The sequence below is a fragment of the Zootoca vivipara genome, chromosome 3 (assembly GCF_965207765.1).
Source record: "Zootoca vivipara chromosome 3, rZooViv2.hap1.1, whole genome shotgun sequence".
Taxonomy (NCBI): Eukaryota; Metazoa; Chordata; class Lepidosauria; order Squamata; family Lacertidae; genus Zootoca; species Zootoca vivipara.
The window spans coordinates 60582207-60601723 of NC_142586.1; the positions used below are offsets into that span (position 1 = coordinate 60582207).

A 19517-nucleotide genomic window follows, 5' to 3' on the forward strand; every position below is an offset into this window, starting at 1 on the left:
AGCGCTTGGTAAAATATGAACACATCTTCCAATTATTGAACAATATGCTATCTACTTGGTGGGATCAAATGTCCCTGAGAGGTCCAGTGAAATCAGGGTCACCTCATACAATGAGCACTAAGGCAGTGGTTTTCAAACCATTTCTCCCAACAGTTCTCTTAAAAATTGCCAAGGGCCTTGGCAGATCACTTAATGGTTTTTGTGCAACTGTAATGTGCTGTGCTAGAATCTGCATGATTTTTTATTGCAATTTTACATAAATACTGCAGGCCACCTGAATGAAGCTTCTGGATGCTACCCTAAAGCAACCCAACTTATCTAGGAAATCTAGATAATTACCATCATCAAGGAAAACATGGAACTTAGCCTCACGCCTCCACAAATACTTTGTCCAGGAATGGACAATCGTGATTTCTATCAGAGGTTTCAAATGATGGATTCTTCAATCAGGAACATACCACCTTCTCTTTTAATGCAGAAATGGAACAAGTGTTTGTTACTTCTGTTGTCTAGTCCCAGCATAGCTATCCTTATTAGGCAAGGCAAAGACCAATCATGTCATGCACCCCACAAAGATGCCTTGGAGAGGGTGGTCAGAGGAATGGGAGATCGGGGAGCTGGAGCTGAATGGCCCCAAGGAAGGTCCTGGTGGGATGGGGAAGGAGAGATCAGGACCTCAAGAGATCAGAACCTCAAGAGATGTCTAAACCAGAGGAGGGGCCCAGTGAGCTGGGAGGTGAAGGTTCGGGTTCCAGGGAGGGGCCAAGCAGCCAGCCAGAAAAGTGTTCCACCCCCAAGACACTGGGTATCCCAAGCCTCAAATCAGCTGCGGTAGAGCTGCCACTAGCGATGAAGCAAAATGTGCCAGACATGGAAATAGTAAAAAAAAAACTTTTGTCATCTTTTTTTAAAAGCATGGGTCTAACCCAAAGAATCATTTTAACTTGTTTACTGATTCATTTGCTTCCAGGATAGCTCTGACTTCAAATTAACTTGTCACTCCCAGTGCCTTTCTGATGGATGCTGCCAATGCAGCTGGTACTGTGGACAGCCTAAACGAAAGCTAAGAAAACAAAAAAAGGAACTACAGAACAACCATCTGACATTGCATTGTTTTTTAATATATCTCTGCTGAACACTGACCATTTTTGTAATTATTGGGCATAGTCACTTGAAACACTGCACGTGCTATGGGAAAATTAAGAGAAATCATGGTAAAATAAAAGGCAGCTCACTCTCATTCTGGAAAATGGGTACCTTTCACTGGACAGCCTGCTGACTAGTTGAGACAAGAAACATTTGGAGTGCGGAAGAATCTGCTCAGTACAGACTGGACTCCATAATTAATTGCATGATTTGCCAACGTGGAAGGGAACAGTACTCACTTTCCCAGTCTTCTCCAACCATGTACATACATTTCATACATATTTGGCAGGCCAAATTCATATCCAAAGCCAAGAAGCAGTTCCATTTGGGTACCACGTATGACAGCATAGGTGGCGTTAAACTGTTCATTTTCGGCATGATTCGTGACTATGCCGCCTCAGGAGTTTTCCCCAGAGTGGACAGCATGATACCACACAACATAGGATATGTGTCAATCCAAGTTCAGAACTTATATTTAGAAACCGAAAGGGTGGCTAAAGGGGGAAAGAGGGGAGGGCCCTGCACCTTTGATAGTTATTTACAGAAAGGTTATTGTTACAAAAGGATTATACTGATACTTTGATTTTAGGACTTGGTTGAATTGTAGATTGCTTTAGATTTTATAACTTCTGTTTTGGACAGTTAGCTGCCTTGAATTTCTTCTGACAAACAGGTGTAATATATAGTTTGAAATAAATAAATGCAATGCCCTCTTCTACATATTTATGAAAGGTGCAGAAGCCCAGTTCTCTTTTGCATCAGGCCACAGATGGGACATATAAACATGATATATCATTTTATTTGTATGCTGCCTTTCCATAGTTCAAACCATGCTCAAGGCAGCTTTCAACACAAAAAAATACATAATTACAAACATGACCCAAAGTAGTCATAAACAATAAATAAAACATCAAAAGGTACACAACCAAAATTTCAAAATGTCCATATAAATCATAATAAGAATGAAAATAAAGATACAAAAGATTGATATCAACAACAACAAAAACACCCGCCCCAACAAAAACCTCTAAACAATACCCCAGCCCAATAGTCTGTTCAGCAGCCTTGGCTGTTTCAGCTGGAGTCAGTCAGGGCCCTGCCCTCCCAGGCCAGGTGGAAAAGGCAAGCAAGGGAGCAGGTCTTCCAGAACTCACAGCCAAGGGGATCTGAAAAGGTTCTGAAAACATGTAACTTTGAAGTACAGCAGCCAGGAGTGGAATTAAGCCCCACAGCAACTCCTATTGTCTGATTTTTACCAGATATTAATTATGAAACAAGTCCAGGGATTCTTGGAATGCTGCAGTCAGTATAGTGGAAGGGACCAGTTCTGTCCACCCACTAGCAATGCTTTCCTTACCAAATCATCTCCTTGCAAAGTCATTCCACTCACCCACTTAGTACTGCTCTCAAATCGATCTACAGTACAAGAGGTCTGCACAACCTGTGCCCCACCTAGCCAAATTCAGCCCACAAGTCGCTTCAGGCAGCCCATAGGGGGCTTGATACACACACACACACACACACACACACACACACACACACACACACACACTGCTTACCTGGGTCTCCCAAAACAAGGTAATTATTGACTGTTTTGCATTTGGTTTTCAGGTCAAAACAACGCATATAGCAGGAAAAGACGAACACAGACCAGGAGCACTAATCAATCCGGTCTCAGGGCAATTCTGTTAAATCCTAAATACAGCTGACTATGAACAAGCCTGTCCACTGAATTCTCCACATAAACTTTGATAGAAAATCAACAGTAATACCCACATCCTATTTCTAGATGAGCCTTTGACACCACCTGCTAAGGGACCCATAATACACAGAAGCGCACACATAAACATTACATTTCCTAAACAATGAATCCCAGAAGAGTTCAGTGATTGGTTTTCCCAGCAAATGACTCACAGTCCCATCAAGATTTTGAGTTTAACCTTTTACTGTGAATTATATAACCAGCTTGGCATTAGTCATCATAGGTTCTTGAAATAAATAAGCAATAAATAAATATATACCTGGCACAGTCAAACCATGGTACTTATTTGCATTTTCTAAGCTTTTGGCTTGTTTGCACTTACCTGGAGTCACTACTCCTGAGTAGACATGTTATAGGACTGCATTATCAAACAGTTTTAAAATAAAAAAATCCTTCAGTAGCACCTTAAAGACCAACTAATTTTTTATTTTGGTATGAGCTTTCGTGTGCATGCACACAAAAGCTCATACCAAAATAAAAAATTAGTTGGTCTTTAAGGTGCTACTGAATGATTTTTTTTATTTTGCTTCGACTCAGACCAACACGGCTACCTACCTGTAACCCAAACAGTTTTAACTTAAGCTCAAAAGTTTGCTAATGATAAATGAATGGGGAAAGTGAATTGGGAGTTGTACAATTTCAGAATTGTACCTGGGATGTTATTTGGGCTACTCAAAACCAAGCATTATAAATTACAGCCTTATAATTTGGGTATACTGTAACTTGGGATACTTAAATCCAGCATGAGTTTTGCCTGCTAGTCTCAGAGAGAAGCTATCAAAGTGTCAACATTGTATCTGTATTCTGTCTTTGTCTAATAGCAGGTATATGAATGGATGACAAGAAGGGAGTTGTTGGTATAATAGCTTAATAGGGTAAAATATCATTTATGGATATAGATCTATGGGCTTGAGGAGGAATTTCTTCGTATGATTAAAAGAACCTGTGGCACCACTGCTCTTATTGAAGACGTAATAGATGGTAGGGTTGCATCCTTAATACCACAGAAATAATAAAAATAAAAGAAGTATAAGACTGGTTTGTTGTTGTTGCCTGTTTTGCAACGACCCCTGCAAGAGACAATGCAGGGCTACGAGGAATCCCTCATAATGAGAGAGGCATCAAGGAACAGGGAAAAGACCATTACTGTGACCCTCCAATTATACAGCCACTCGGGATTTCGTGCACCTTATTGTCATTTTCTTGACAGCCTGAATGCCAGCCAAAGAGCTTGACAGTCCTGAGGTCAGAGGTCACTGAGAGTTGAACGTGGCATCCGCTGCCATCACGTTTGTGTCAAACGGAGTAAACATGAGGGAGAAAGGAAGGCGAAAGTGCCTCAAGCTGGCTCCAGCTCTCAGCTGTCCTCACAGAGTGTGCTTCACAGAGATGGAGAAGAAGAGGAAAATCTCACAAGCCTACCGCAGTCTCATTTACACATGTCATAGAGGGAGGGGGGCAAGGTGGCAAGGGTGGGAGGAAAAGGAAGAGAAGGGGTCATTTACTAATATGCCTTTTATAATCGCTACTCATTTCCCTACCAGAAATAACTTAAAAGAGAGCAGGAAATTAATTGCTACCAAAAGCTCAGCAGGTCGCAGAGGCAGATGTAACCTATCAATTTAAGAACAGCCTTGCTTGCTGCATGTTATGATTTCACCTGGAGAACATCTGGACTGAACGCCCTGCATCAAATGCTCGCCATTCCGTACTCCTATATTTTTAAAAAAAAACAGACGCAGAAACACAACAACAACCTGAAAGAGCACACAAACACTTCCCTCCTCTGCTGCTTTACATTCCACAGCATCACTCTCAGCAGAGCTGCAGGAAAAAAAGCAAGCATTCCTTGGATAAAAGATCAGCTAACTGAACCATACACATTGCTCCTGCTACACTCCAGTACATAGATCACTAGGAAACAATGCAGCCAACACATCACGTCCTGAAATCCAATTGCAGTTTCTTCCGTAGGTTCGGGAAACATACCTTTCCCAGTGAAAACTGAACAACAGAGATAGGATTTACTGCCGTTCAGACAAGGAACACCTCCCTTTCTCCCCCTTCCCGGTTTCCCAGTGAATGCCATCCCCGGTACTACCTGCATTTATCAGCAATGCAATCGCCTCTTCTCTCCAGTCACTCCAAATAACCTAACAGCCTGGAAATTCCGGTTGCCCATTATTCGAGGTCACAGATAAAAGCTAAACAGCAGCAGTGACTCCCATCAATCATAAGTCACTCAGTTATAGAATGTTTGGTAGGAGACCTACTGATGTAAGCTAGTCACCAGAGAAAATACCCACTGATGACGCATATCCAGGCATAAAAATAGTTACAGGGCCCCCAAAGGGATTATTCAACAGCCTACATTTAGATATTCTTACAAGAGACCCAAAGTCAATTTGCTGCTCTTAGGTGGCTGTGAAAGGCTGGAGTTTAAGCATCTTCAGTGGACAGAACCACAAGTGGCTGGTTTAAATAAACAACTGCAATTACAAGCTGTTTCTGCATTTTTTGACACTGCAGTATAGGGACGAAGTATAAAGGGAGAGATGCAGACTACAAAATTCTACCTATAAGATGTATCTTTACAATGCTGCTTTTCATTTACAGTACTAAAAATATATATATTATGCCGTGCACAGGTTAACATTTGCCTATACATTTCTAAACGTGCTTTCTATCCTCCTCCCCTTGGCCCCTGCAGAGGAGCCTGGCTTAACACTTGTATAAAAGCAACATCACAAAAAACGGGTTTCGGTTCCGTAATTCGCTTAACAACAAAAGTAGCTTCCTTTAAAGAAATTTGACAGCAAAAACGTAGTCCCAGATTAAAGGATCTAGAACGGCGTTGGGTGAAATGAAGGTTCTGAATCACAAGTCTTCCAGAGACTCTTAGGGATGAATTGCAGCTCTGCGTGTTTTGCACACAAACATATATACATTGTGCCTCAGAGAAACCTGGACCGTTCGGGATGGCAGCTCGTATCATGCCAGTCCTCCAACCCTGCTGCAGTGCTGTACTTTCCCCCATAGGACTAAACTTAACCAGTCCCACATTTATAGCAGAGAAAGTAAAGGAAACAATTTAGGGTTGCTACTAGGGTTTGGAGCTAAACTTATTCCCTGACACTGGTAACCCTAGTCATGAAGAACCCAGCTTGCTCTGTCATCTGCCTAACTCCACCTTGGCTTACGACTCTTAGGTGCACTCGACTGTAGACTAGAACACTGGGGACTGGCTTTCTAACATAGTGGGTGAGATCCAATGGCTGCTTGCACAATGGAAATCCACTTACACAGTGGATTTTTTCTCTCTCCGCCCCCAGCCTCCCCCTGAACTTTGTCATAGGATAAGATCCATGGGAGCAATGAACATGTTGCCCAAAAGTGGCATGTTAAAAGGAATGGGCTTGGATACAGGATCCTACTAGAAAAAGTACAGGCTGTTCTCTCCCTTGAAAACCAGTTTAACAGTTTTATAAATTGCCTTAATAAAGTACAGTGGTACCTCGGTTTCCGACCGCAATCTGTTCCGCAGAGCTGGTCGCTCCCCGAATCGGTGGCTCCCTGATAGAGCGCTTCTGCGCGTGCGCGAAGCGCCAATAGAGCGCTTCTGCGCACGCGCACACTGCACAGATTGCTTCTGCGCATCCGAGTGCCGTGGAACCCAGATGTAAACACTTCCAGGTCCGCGGTGGTCGGAAACCAAAGCGGTCGCAAACGGAGGCGGTTGCAAACCGAGGTTTGACTGTAGAAGAAATTCTGTAAATCGTATCAGACGGTATGAAATTATTAGTCACCCTAACAAAACTTTGGAAAAATAAGCAACCTTTTTCACTTCAAGGTTAGTATATTTAAATGGGTACATCCCAATAATGGACAAGATTTTCCTTCAACTAAAAATATATTAATTCCTAGGCACCCTGATAATTTTACAGTATAGGAAAATGTTTTCTTTTCTTTTTTACGTGCACAAAGTTGATGAAACGTTTTCCAAAAGGCCACCAAGGCTGTAATCATATACCCACTTACCTGGGACTAAGTCTCAATGAACTCAAACAGAACCTATTTCAAACGCTTGACGGAAACTTATGAAGATAACTAGTGTTGCCATACATTTAACTTACTTTTTTGTACTGTATATGGTAAACCAACAAAAATTACTGGTATAAACTAAAAAGTGTTTCAAAATGTGAGTTACAGCAGCTGGAACTTATACCCACAAACCCATGTTTTTTGTTAGAGCATTGAGCTGATAATGTCAAGGCTGCAAGTTTGAACCCCATATGGGACAGCTGCATATTCCTCCATTTCAGGGGGTTGGACTAGATGATCCTCAGGATCCCAACTCAACTATTCTATGATTTAAAATAGCTACAATCATTCATTTTCTGCTTTTCAATATGAAGCCATATTCAATACGAAGCCATGTTTTGTTTTTTAAAATGCAAGACTTAATAGAATTTTGGAATGTACTTGGCACCAAAATCCATAGGAATACAGTCAGATATATAGTCAGATATATACAGCCTTATTTGAATTCTTCTGTGTAATGAAAATCATTTGGCTTCATGAAGCAGCCAACAGTAACTACTGACCCTCACTTATAGCAGAATGCAAGTCACTGTTATTTAGAACAGTGAAAAAATCTGTGTCTTTATCCCTGCACTGCAATAAGCAGTGATGAGAATCTTTTTTGCCCTGCCATGCACAATTCTGCCTAACTTTCATTGACGATGATTACATTGTTATAAATAAAAGTGCAAATTATATTTAGCACAGAGATTTTGCTAAGCACTCACGTTTCTCTCGTGTGTAAACGCCGGCAGTTCTGTTTGCCCTAGTTTAACAGCCCTCTTTAGAAATATTCATTGGTGGATTCTAGCTGATTTATCCCAAGCAGGTTCCCAGTAGAAGTCTGATGCTTATTCTCTCCTCCAGTCTCCTATCAGCATCTCGCCTCTGTTGCCCCCTGTAATTGTCACCAGCATCCGAGAAAGCAGCAATTCATTTCCTACAGAACATGGGAGATAAAAACAATCACATTTTAGGGCAGGGCAGGGCAGGGCAGGGCAGGGGGGAGGCCCCCCAAAACAAAGATTAACATAGAAATATTAGATGGGTTCAAAATGTACACAATATGTCATCAAGAAACTGGGAAGATTTATGTGTTCTTTCAACAGAGTGAAGTCAACCCTACAACATTGTCACCAAAAAAAATATCTCGCCAGCAAGGAGATTGAACATTTTCCTCCTCCCACCTATGAGGATCTTGAAATACATGAGTGGAGCTAATGAACTCTAATCAGATGTCTTTAAAGGAGAATAGATTCAATTCTGAAATATATATTTTTAATGAAATAATCCATAACATTTAGATTTGGTTATCTGTTTCTACAGCTTTATATTTTTCCTATTCTAATTCCCCCCCCCCACCCAGTCTCTTGTATCATACAAGCAAGGATGTCCAAGGTTGGAAAATTCCCAACTGACCAAAAACAGGATTGAACTTTATGCTTAAAGACCATGGAAAGAAGATGCCCCACGCTGCCATCTGCTCTTCAGCAAGGCTCCTTATACCATTTTTTGTCAAGCTTCCCTAAATAGAAATCCTGTTACCCAACAGACACAACTTGCAATGCACTCTGCCAACGCAACAACAGCCCTGGGTCACCTAGCTCCAATCTCTGCTATTAGTCTCTTTTCCATTTTCGAGCCAAGATTCCTAATGTAGAAAGTAACTAAAGGCAGCAGCAACAGCAGTTTTTGCCAACCTTTTCTCTCATCTGCCTGAAAATTGGACACAACCGCAGCAGAATAGTCTGAGTAGGATATAGTTGGGTTGCGATTCCCATTGAGAATTACCAATTTGTTCTCTTTTGTAAAATATGAGCCCCGCTCAGGAAGGAAATTCCGTAACTCAATGGAATGCTTTTCTTTATATTCACCAGGTTATCAAGCACGAAACAGAGTCAAAATTGGCTGAGCCAGCTGGCAGGGGATTCCCTATGCCCAGGGAAAGCCATAGCTCAACCAGTATAGGCATGACATCAGCAGCTACCTCAGTCATCTGCCAGTCAAGCTCAGTTCAACCATCACTTGGATGATGGGGTTGCTGCAGACCCTACAGTTGCTCCTGCAGAATAGTTTGAAGCATGCCTGTCACCTGGCTAAAGCAATCTTAGCGACTTTGTCACATAAATCTGCATAATTCTACATAGGAACAAAACAGCAGTTTTGAAGGGTATAGCAATGCTTCAGACTGCAAAAGAGATAAAAGTGGAAATGGATGCTATGTCCAAAACACTGTCATACTGACAGCATCTAAGAAGGCATAGTATTTTGGAGCTGCAAATGTCATCCTGTCTGAGACCCTTCACAGAGCTCACCATGCTCCTAATTTAAAGCTAGGAACCTTCTCTCACGGGCATCTCCAAAGAGCTTTTCACAGTTCCCTGTACCCTAGCTCCTTTCTTGCCCAGTTGTCATATGCCTACGCAGCCCTGCATCTCTCTTGCCCTTCTAATACCTTCTAATACCTGAATTAAGATTTTGCACCTAGAAAGAGACTAGCTCCAACTGCAGAAATGGAAAAACATTACTAGGACCCCACAGTCAAGCCCAAGTTCATTTTCTCTGTCATGTCATTGGTTTCCCTGTCATTAATATAACTATGAAAACAGTTTGACTGGTTAGTCACCCAAGCCTAAATTCAATTCCTATGTGGGGGTTTTTTAAATAATCACAGCTATGTTGTACAGAGTGACTGAGTTCTCAGTGTTCAACCTTGAAAGCTAGCTCTCAGACTGAGCTGAACTTTGAACCTCCCATTTTCACTTAATTCTGAAATAGCACCCCTACGGAGAAAATGAATCTGGCATGCCATAAGCCAGAGAAGAGAGATGCAGCAGAAACTAAATATTTATTAAGTATCAACATTGGTCGATTCCGCTTGTCCATTCTTCCTCAGAAACTCTGACTAGCTAATACTTTTGAGTTCCAGAGTTCCAAAGACATGCCACTCCCAGATAGAGGAAAAACTGGTAGAAATAAAAGCTATATTAGAAGACTAACTTGCTTCCTTGAGATATGCTGGGCACAATATGTCCACAAAGGAAGGGAAACAGAGTGCTCTCCCTCTCTTGGTGCCGTCCTCAGTCTCTAACATTGACTGTGATGGAATAGGACTTGAACCCATTTTGTACTGGAGTTTTGGCAGAGAGCATACAAGACTTTGGACAGCACCAAGGGGTCCTGCTATGGCAATTAACAAGCAACATTGTCTCTGCCTGGAGCAACAGCCAACTGAAGCCTTATCTAGGCTGCATAGGCTGCACAGGCTTGAAGCCACATGAGCTGGCTAACCGACTAAACAGCCCTCACCTTATTTTGTAACCTTTGGGGCTTCCATGAGGCTGCAAGCTCTGGCCAGCAAGACCCTGAATAAGTTACAGGAGGTTCTGCCCCTGGGGAAGTATCCAAACATCTGAGTTCTCTACAGTGCCATGAAAAGCCCCCAGCTTGCATATCACAATACAGTCCTCTTTGGGATCTATAAGGAGCTGGGCCTTGCTCTGTTTATCCTAGGGTCATCTATTCATAATAGTGCCATCTCTCCAAAGGTCTCGCCTATTCCTGTTACTGGAGATCCTGGAGATGGCAATGGACCAGGGACATTCAGCATGCTGCACATGAGCTATGGCCCACCACCTAAGAAGCAGTGGATTCTAAAATTAAAAGTAGTAAACTCCTCATCGGAGTAGGAGAGGCGGGAAACATTTCGTGCTTTCCTGAACAATGACACCCAAGGGAACAAAGGGAGCAGAGAGTAAGAAAAGCCAGAGGGGGGAATTTATTTTTGGAAGAGGAGTGGGACCGTATTTGATGTCACTGTTTCACAACTGCTCTGCGCTCTGCTTACAAGCAGGCAGCTTTCAACAACAGGAAGCCTGAGGACTTCGAGCCCCATGAGTGGGCGTATCAGCAGGCAAGTAATAATATGCAGAGAGCAGCACTGGCAGCAACTTCATCCCATCTCCTTCCAGCCACTACAAAGGCTCATGCTGGCAGGGCAAAGCTTGCCAGGCATCTCTCAACTCCCACAGGTTGAGACTTTAGCATTTGCTGCTCCGCAGGCAGTCACACGTTTCATGTTTCCAGGGCCAGAAGGTGCTTGACATTTCCACTTTAAAAGCCAAGGTGCCCTAAGCCCCAAAGTGAAAAAGTTTGCCGTAATGATAGAGACACAAACAGAAATAGGAGGCACTTGAGAGTCTAGAGAACTGGCTTCACCGCCACATTACAGTAACCTCTTGAAAACTGATACTTAGGGAAGTAAGTGAGTAATGCAAATTAACATGTACTGTGTTGGGGGGCTTGGTAGGTGGGGGGGGGCGTTACACAGCAACCTGCCCCATAACAATAGTGGAAAATACTTCCATCATTGTAAAAAAGAAAGAAAGAAATAAGGATCTGATCTGAATAATAGGAATAGTTCTGATAGATCCTGATGTGTCTAGAGGGTAACTAATTCTTTGTTTGTCCTTGGAAGTCTATGACTATACATACAGAAAGCACCACACCACCCTCCAAGCCAAACACAACCCCCTGAAACTTTATTGTGGCCTCCCAGGTGTTTTGACACACACACAAACAAACACCTATTCCACTCATGGGTTGCTAGTGCACTGGCACACCTGGCTGTGGTCTACTTTCAACCTCTGTGGAGCGAGGTGGCACAGGTATGTAAGCCTGGTGCATTGAGACATTATATTTACTAGTTCCCAACCCCAAGGTATACCGTGTCAGACAGGTAAAACATAAGAAGTACAAGGCCCAAACTGAGTATTAGCATGCAAATGCATGTGTAACTTTCTGAGAAAGAAGTTTCAGGGTCCTAACCCCTTCCTTTCAAAGGTATTATTACCTGCAGCTTCAATGTAATTGGGAAGGGGTGGTGCGAAATGGAGGTGCACCAAGAGGGAGGGCACATTTATGTCTTCTTCCACCTGCCATTTAGCCAAACCCTTCCCCGTTACTTCTTCACCATCAACCCCTGTGGGGTTCCAAATGTGAGGATAAACCTCATAGAGAACCTTGTAAGAGGAGATCTATTCCAAAAAGAGAAGCAGAAAGTGAGGAAGGGATTAAGCATTCTTCCCTCTCTACTGTTCGTGCTGCCTCTTCCCAAAGCTCCTTTTGGGGTCGCACATCATGTATCTGGTACATGCAACAGCACATACTGAGATCAGAGGAAGTAAGAAATAATTGACATGGGAGTGGAAAGGTCAGCTGCGTAAGTCATCTAGTCCCAACACAGTTGATGAATTCTATTTAGGACAAGATGCTGGACTAGATGGGCCCCTGGCCTGATCCAGCAGGCTCTTCTTATGTTCTTGTATAAGAGACACACGGCAACTATACCTAGTCTAAGAAAAAAGACAGCCCATATGAAAGGCACATTCCTTACAATTAGGCAGCTAAATAACAGAAGTGCATCAAAATATGCTATATATTTTCCTGAAAACTATATTGTGTAATTTATTCAACCTTCTAACACATTAAAATTCCAAAATGCAGAACCCCAGGCATTCTAACCCACTACATCTGAGTATTATATATAGCTATTTATTTGGTACATGTAGAGTGTTTTCACAAAACTCAAGAATTATGCATAGATACATTTTGAACGCTCAGCTGAAACCACAAAACTGATTTTTCCTGCTTGAGGTGGCTTGATCTCAGCTGATCCAATGTAATAATTTTACTCTATTACAATTCACCTGATCTACATGGAGCTTTGATTTCAGTTCTCCTACTGGGATAGAAGAAATAATATATTTGCCATCAGATAACGTAATATATGGGGATTCCCTCCTGCCACTCAGCCTACACAGAATACTAAGTGTTCTCCTTTAATCTCGTTTCCCAGTACAAAGCCGTTTGGCTTGCTCTCTTGAGATTCCCTGCCTTGCTAACATCACCTCACTGACCTTTATTCTGGGCCCCCAACTTTCCTCAATGCTTAGCTTTAAAAACTATTTATTAGCATTTCTACATCCTGTTTGCTTCTCAACTCATAACTTTTCCCCTCATCTTTTCCTTCATTCAGTCTTGCTGTAGCTTAAAGCCAGACACACCTTTCCCCCACAACCCCAGCATTTTTCAGCTTGCTTTCTCCAAGTTCATAGTAGATGGGAAGCTAAAACAAAAATAAACAAATCACAAGCTACAACAGCATCCCACTTTTGTTTTGCATTCTCTCCATTTCTTGGTATTTTATCATTGCTGGTCATCTCCATATTCACATCAGTTACATATGTTTAGCTGTCATGCCCCCCCCCGTCAAAAAAAAGCATTCTGTGGGCTGCAGGTTGCTACAGTTCTGAGAATTACCTGCTAGAAATCATTAGATTCTCCCCATCATACGAACCCAGATCTATAGCTCCAAAGATACCCAGGGAAGAGGAATGACCAGGAAACTAGTTTTAAGTCTAATGTAGGCACACCATGTATAATCTATTTTCCGTTCTTTTTCCCACTCGTGTCTCTTACTTTCCCCCCTTTCCTTCTAAAGCAATTCTCATTGGTTCATCATTTTCATTTAACCCTGAGAAATGGATCTGTGAGCAGGTTCATAAAACCTGCTTTACTCAGATTACAATCCCAGTTCTCCTGAAGGAAATGCTGAACCTGATTTTACAATGTACAACTCACAAGGCCCCACAACCAATTCATATCGGATTTATGTTCACTATAAACAAAGAAGTGAGGAGGAAAAGGCATAAGGAGCCACACTGTTAATTTTACTATAAATATTTTGTCACACTATTTGTCAATTCGTGCAGTATACAGAAATTCTGATTAATGGGGAGGTCTTCATAATGACTAAAATCCCATATTATTATTTTTGTTAAATCTGCCTTGGGACTTCTTAAAAGCTGTGTTCCTGCATGTGCACAGGCTGCCTAAATCCAACAGACTTTGATGACATCTGGTCCACCAAACTATGCCCAGGTCCACAGCTTTGACATGACAATATTATTATTATTATTATTATTATTATTATTATTATTATTATTTCATTATTTAAATCTATATACCGCCCTTCAGCAAAAGATCTCAGAGCTGTTCACAAGATAAAATAGTCATGATGATGGTCTTCCACATGCAGCTATGGATTTTCCATCATTATGTTATATAACAACAACAACAACAACAACAACAACAACAACAACAACGATTTATTATTTATACCCCACCCATCTGGCTGGGTTTCCCCAGCCACTCTGGGAAGTTTCCAACAAAATATTAAAATACAATAGTCCTCCAAATATTAAAAACTTCCCTAAACAGGGCTGCCTTCAGATGTCTTCTAAAAAGTTCTTCAACAGAAGCTAGGCCAAGTCAAACATGACATATTTGCACCCACACTGTTGCTTTTCCAAAATGATCTTGCAAGCACATACACAGTTGCAAACAATTCCACAAAAGTTACTAGACCACAAAATATTTTATATGCTTGGCTGCATGCGTACACTTACGTTAGCAATTTGTGGTCTTTAAAAAAGCAATGTAGTAAGCTTTGCCTGTTGCCTAGCAGCAATTCTTACTCGCCACAGGTGACCAGGCAAGTGGTTTTTTACAAGCCTGCACAAAGATATGTTACACAGGAATCAGAACACTTGCTGGAGTGGGATATGCAAGCAGAATCTGTCGTCTCTACAGAGTGGCACTTGCACATTCCACTGCAGAAATCTTACGTTGCTCAATGCCTAGGTAACGTCTTCATACTCCCTTAAAAAGCACACAAAACATTATGTCAGAATGAATCCATTACAGCTCCTGATATTATTCTTCCTACCGAAAAGTGAACACAAATATAAAGTTTAGTGACTGATTTTAGTGTTTGGGATGTATATAGCAACAGATTCTTTTCAAAGAACACAAAAGAACAGAGATTCCTATTCATCTCACAGTTAACACTTGTGTTACCCTAATGAAAACAAAATGACATATTCTACTTTACTGCACATTCTGGTGCAAAAAACAGCTGCAAATACATCTTCATTTACTCAACAAAGCCAGATTTATGTCTGCCTGGTTAACTTACTGGCACTGGCACTCCATATGCTGCTACTGCAAAAAGCAGAGATTCTCCATCTGGCTGCTTTGAAACCCTGACATTCTCAACGAGTCCCACCTCTGCACTGCACACAATAAACCAGTGTCAGAATCAGAAACAGAAATACTGTAGAGTGTCAAGGCACTATTTACTTGCTTATAGCTTCTGTAACAAAAAGAAAGAAACAGACCACTGGGAAGATCTCCGCTTCTCAGTCAGGGATGGCAAGAGGAAGCCTGCAGGAGGCAGAGGGAAAACAGCAAGGAGGATACGATCAGCAGGAAAGCATTGTGTCTCGGGGAAAAATACATTCCTCTTCTTCTGTGTACCCTTGCCTAAACCTGCATATCTTGGGCAACACCCCATAATCTCAGGGGCTATTTTTATTATCTTGAGCTCATATTTCAGTGCTACAGCCAAATAAAATCTGCAACGTTGTTGGTTTTTAAATCCCTTTATCGTGTCAGTATCTGCAGTTTGTTCTAAATGATGCGGGGAGGGAATATGTCTACAGTACTATGAAGACCAAGGGGAATGTGTAGGTCGCATCACATTTTGCCAAAGTACACTAACTTTTATTCTAGATTAAAAGGATTAAATAGAAGTAAAGATTCTGAATGCTCACTTCCTGTTCTCCCCCCTCCCCCCAACACACACACACAACACTAACCTCTCCTTCTGAATGTATTAATAATACCTACACCTTGAACACAATTGGTCCTTCTGTGTTGCCATGGAACTGAAACCTTTGCAGCTTAGATGGCGATGTATTCCAGGGAGCAGGCTGTTCCTACACTTTCCTATCACAGAGGTAAAATCACTGCATACCATTAACTCCTTTCGTATCACAAGCTTCTTGTCTGCACATCGCTTTGCATGCTCCCCGCCCCTCCCTTCTCTTCCACCTCAATAAGCAACATATATCATGCTTAGCTTGTCTTATCTCATCAAACGTTTTGGAAATACAGTGCAGATAGCATCATGCTGAAAAATTCTCTCTCTCTCTCTCTCCTGGTTCAGGTAATCACTTCAAGTTCGACTGCAGTTTAATTAGTCACTTGTGTCAGTCATCTATTAGATGGATAGAGAATCGCTCGTGCGCTGCTGAGGAGACTGTGACCTGCCTGGTCCTGCTTTACTGGAGAAACAACAGTTATGGAGGTCTAAGTATATGGGCTGGGTTCTTGCACATGTGTGGCCTGCCGACTGTAGTGTTGCCTTCTGGATCATAACAATGAACAGGCAAGGATAGGTTGGTTTGGTCAGAGGCCGAGTAGATGCCTCCTTGAGAAAGGGTCCATTCCAGCCACTCTGAAAGACTGAAATAACTATTTGGATGCCTGAAAACAATGCCTTTCTTCACAATGTGCTCAAGTGGGTGGTTGCTCCGCAACTTCAAGATATCCTTGTTAAGACAGATTGATCTAGATCCATTTCCACTGGGTTTCAGCCATTTTGGCAACACCATTTTGGGGGGGGGTATTGCTATGGCTCTGCCCCCTTGAGCAAGCCTCTACAGTTCAGTGGTCTTATTGAAAAAAGGAGTTTTATGGATCCTAGTCTCACAGTCAGAATGTTAGATTTTCCTATGTACAGATGTTCTGAGCAAGTCGTAATTTTACAATTAAAACCAAATGTTGGAGATTCCTTCTTTCATTTTCCAAGAAGTCTGTGACGCAAGTGTTTTGGGTTTGAAGGCAGTAATCCTCCAAATCTTGTTTTATATTATGTGTTATGAAGAACATACTGTATTAACAGTCCTATCCAGATTTTTCGGCTTCACTGTTTGCCCAGCATTCTCACTTTGGTTATTGTCCAAAACCGATTAACAAAACACTTCATGCTATGAAGGTATGCAGAATATTTGCCATGTACATCTGGGCTTCTGTCTTTCTTATAGTTCTCAACGATGGATTCTGTCTTTCAGAAGTCTGAAATTTACTGAACAGAGCTGCCTTTAAATGAACCAAGTATCTGCCTTCACACAACTGCTGATTTGGGTCACTTCCAGACGGTCACCCTTTTGTGGGTGGGATTCAATCGTACACCGGCAAATTTAGCTTGTGCCATTAAATTGAATTGTGCTCTCTTAGGCAACAAACCAACTTCCCAAAATTAAATATGACTTTTTGCCATAAAAAAGTGATGAGGAAATGCAGTGGAAGGTGTGGGCTAACAAATAAGAACAAATGTTCAACAAACAGCAGGTGTAGTAAAACAATCACACAAATTTTATGAAAGCAAATCAAGATAAATGGTCAATAAAAAGGTAGTCTCAAATAACACTTGGGGTTATTGGGTTGTGGGGAGAAGTGACAATTAAGTTCCCCACACAGACGAGCACCATTTTATTTTCCAATATTAACACAGAAGAAATCTGTGTTCCTCTTAAACACATCTGACTATTTAACTACCATAACAGAAAAAGAACCAACACATTGCTATTGATATGCTAAACTTGTAGAATCTATGTCCTGCTTTATTTTGTATCTTTTAAAATCCACCATGTTATACACCCATCTAAATGCAATCTGGGGTTTCAGAGTCCACCATGACTGTGGAAAGACATGCAATAGTCATTCGGCCCATAGGGAGAATAAATGTATATTCTAAGAACCAACTGATGCTAAGCATTCTGAATGTCATATCTCCTCACATGAAGGAAAGCATATTCTAATTAAGCGGCTGTTGTGGGACAATCTGCTAAAAGCAAAGTATGCTGAAGCATGCTTCTTTAATAATATACTTGTATTCATATGTGAATCTATGCAGATAATCAGTTAATTAATGACGAGTCAGCAAAAAACACAATGAGAAGTCTTATGTAAATTCCCCAATGATATAGAGGAAAATGGGGACAGGGGTCCCCAATCTTATAGAGCAGTCCTATTAACAGGATTAACAATTGAGGTAATGGGACTTACTCCCGGGTAAGTATGTATGGATTATAGCCTCAATTGCCTGAATACAATGGGCTTTCACCAACTAGCGTCACATGCAGTTTTCCATGGAAAATTGTAAACAGTAGTGTGGCATACTATGAAAATATGTCCAGAGTTCAAAAGACATCTTGGATCAACAGTAGTTGTTGCACATGACAAAAAGCAAATATTAAAACATTTATGATCGCCATGCAAAAAATTAGCTTTCACACTTGAGGTCAGTGCTTTTTTTCTAAAAAAAACATGTTTAGGGGTACTCTCATTTTGACTCAAAATAATTACCATTTTATAGTTCAAATTTGGGGAAATACAGTAAATGGACAAAAGTACAAAGATTCACAAAATGTTTAGGGGTATGCGTACCCCTGCGTCCCCCCAGAAAAAAGCACTGCTTTAGGTCATGAAGATTTCATTACACAACATTTAAAGACTAATTTCTGTCTTGAAAGCAGGAATGGGGGAGTAATTTGCTTTTATTTGAATTTTCATGAGACTAGCCAATGTGCACTTATCAAACCAATGTGCAAACCAAAGCACAACTCTCCTTCAGTATTCACACATCTCTGGATTTTGCTATGCAGTTCTCCAATCAACCAATGTGTACAAAAATGTGTATATCAGGGTCAAGCATATATAAACATGTGTGTGTGTGTGTATTACTGAAAATAGCATACAAAAATGAATTTTATTGGGGAAAATTGCTTGCAAAAATGTGTCTGTTACCTGAAAGGGCATACACAAATTTTTCCTAAGGTTTTTTTTTATTGAAAACTGCTGTGGAAATACAGAGAACAAAATTCAAGACTGGATAAATGAGCAACTGAAAGAAATCAAGATTGACTTGTCTATCTCTACTTGTGCGCCTATGAAGGGTGGTGGTGGTTAGAACCGTTCTTTCACACATGGAATAATTTGTAATTTATTGTACTAAAGAGACTTTCTCGAAGTGAAACTATTCCAAACACCTTTTGGTAACAGGAGGAGACAAGTTCTTCTGAGGGCATGATTTTTTTAACAACTGCACTTGTGCAGATTGGTTTCCTGTAATCTTGTGCAATGCAATATAGATAGGCTGCCAAAAGAAAACCCATTCCTGTCTTTCCCTTCTGCAGGCTTTAGCAGGCACAGAAAAATTCAGGAGTATGAGCTTCGTAGGGAGTGCCAAATATGCAAGAATACAAAGCTTTTGTCTTTTATATAACTTCTTATCACTGAGACCTCAAACAAACCCTAACCAAAAGTAAAACTGCAGCAGGTACGATATTCTGTATACCATCTGCTTAACAACACAGATGGCTTAGAAGCAAATAACACAGAATTATGCTCTCTGCAGCTGGCTGCCTCTTAAAAACAAATTTCTGTTCAAGACTTCTTTCCTGCTACATTGTGAACTCTTGCGTGCAACAGAGAACAGTCAAGACATATTTAAGTACTTCCATTTCATACTACTTTCTATTTTTTTCAAGTCATAAAACAGAGGATGATCTCCATTGTTAGTCATTCCCAGAGCAGACTCGGATGCCATCCATTTCAATGG

The 19517-nt window shown here is 41.2% G+C and overlaps 1 protein-coding gene across 3 annotated transcripts in view; it reads right to left on the reverse strand.

The window, feature by feature from the left end:
- Nucleotides 1-19517, reverse strand: part of HIVEP2 (HIVEP zinc finger 2) — a 152257-nt gene that overhangs the window by 89660 nt on the left and 43080 nt on the right. For all 3 annotated transcript variants that reach the window (XM_035108846.3, XM_035108847.3, XM_035108848.3), the window contains exon 2: nucleotides 7717-7928. The gene's annotated coding sequence lies outside the window, so the exon portion shown is untranslated. The remainder of the gene's footprint in view (nucleotides 1-7716; nucleotides 7929-19517) is intronic.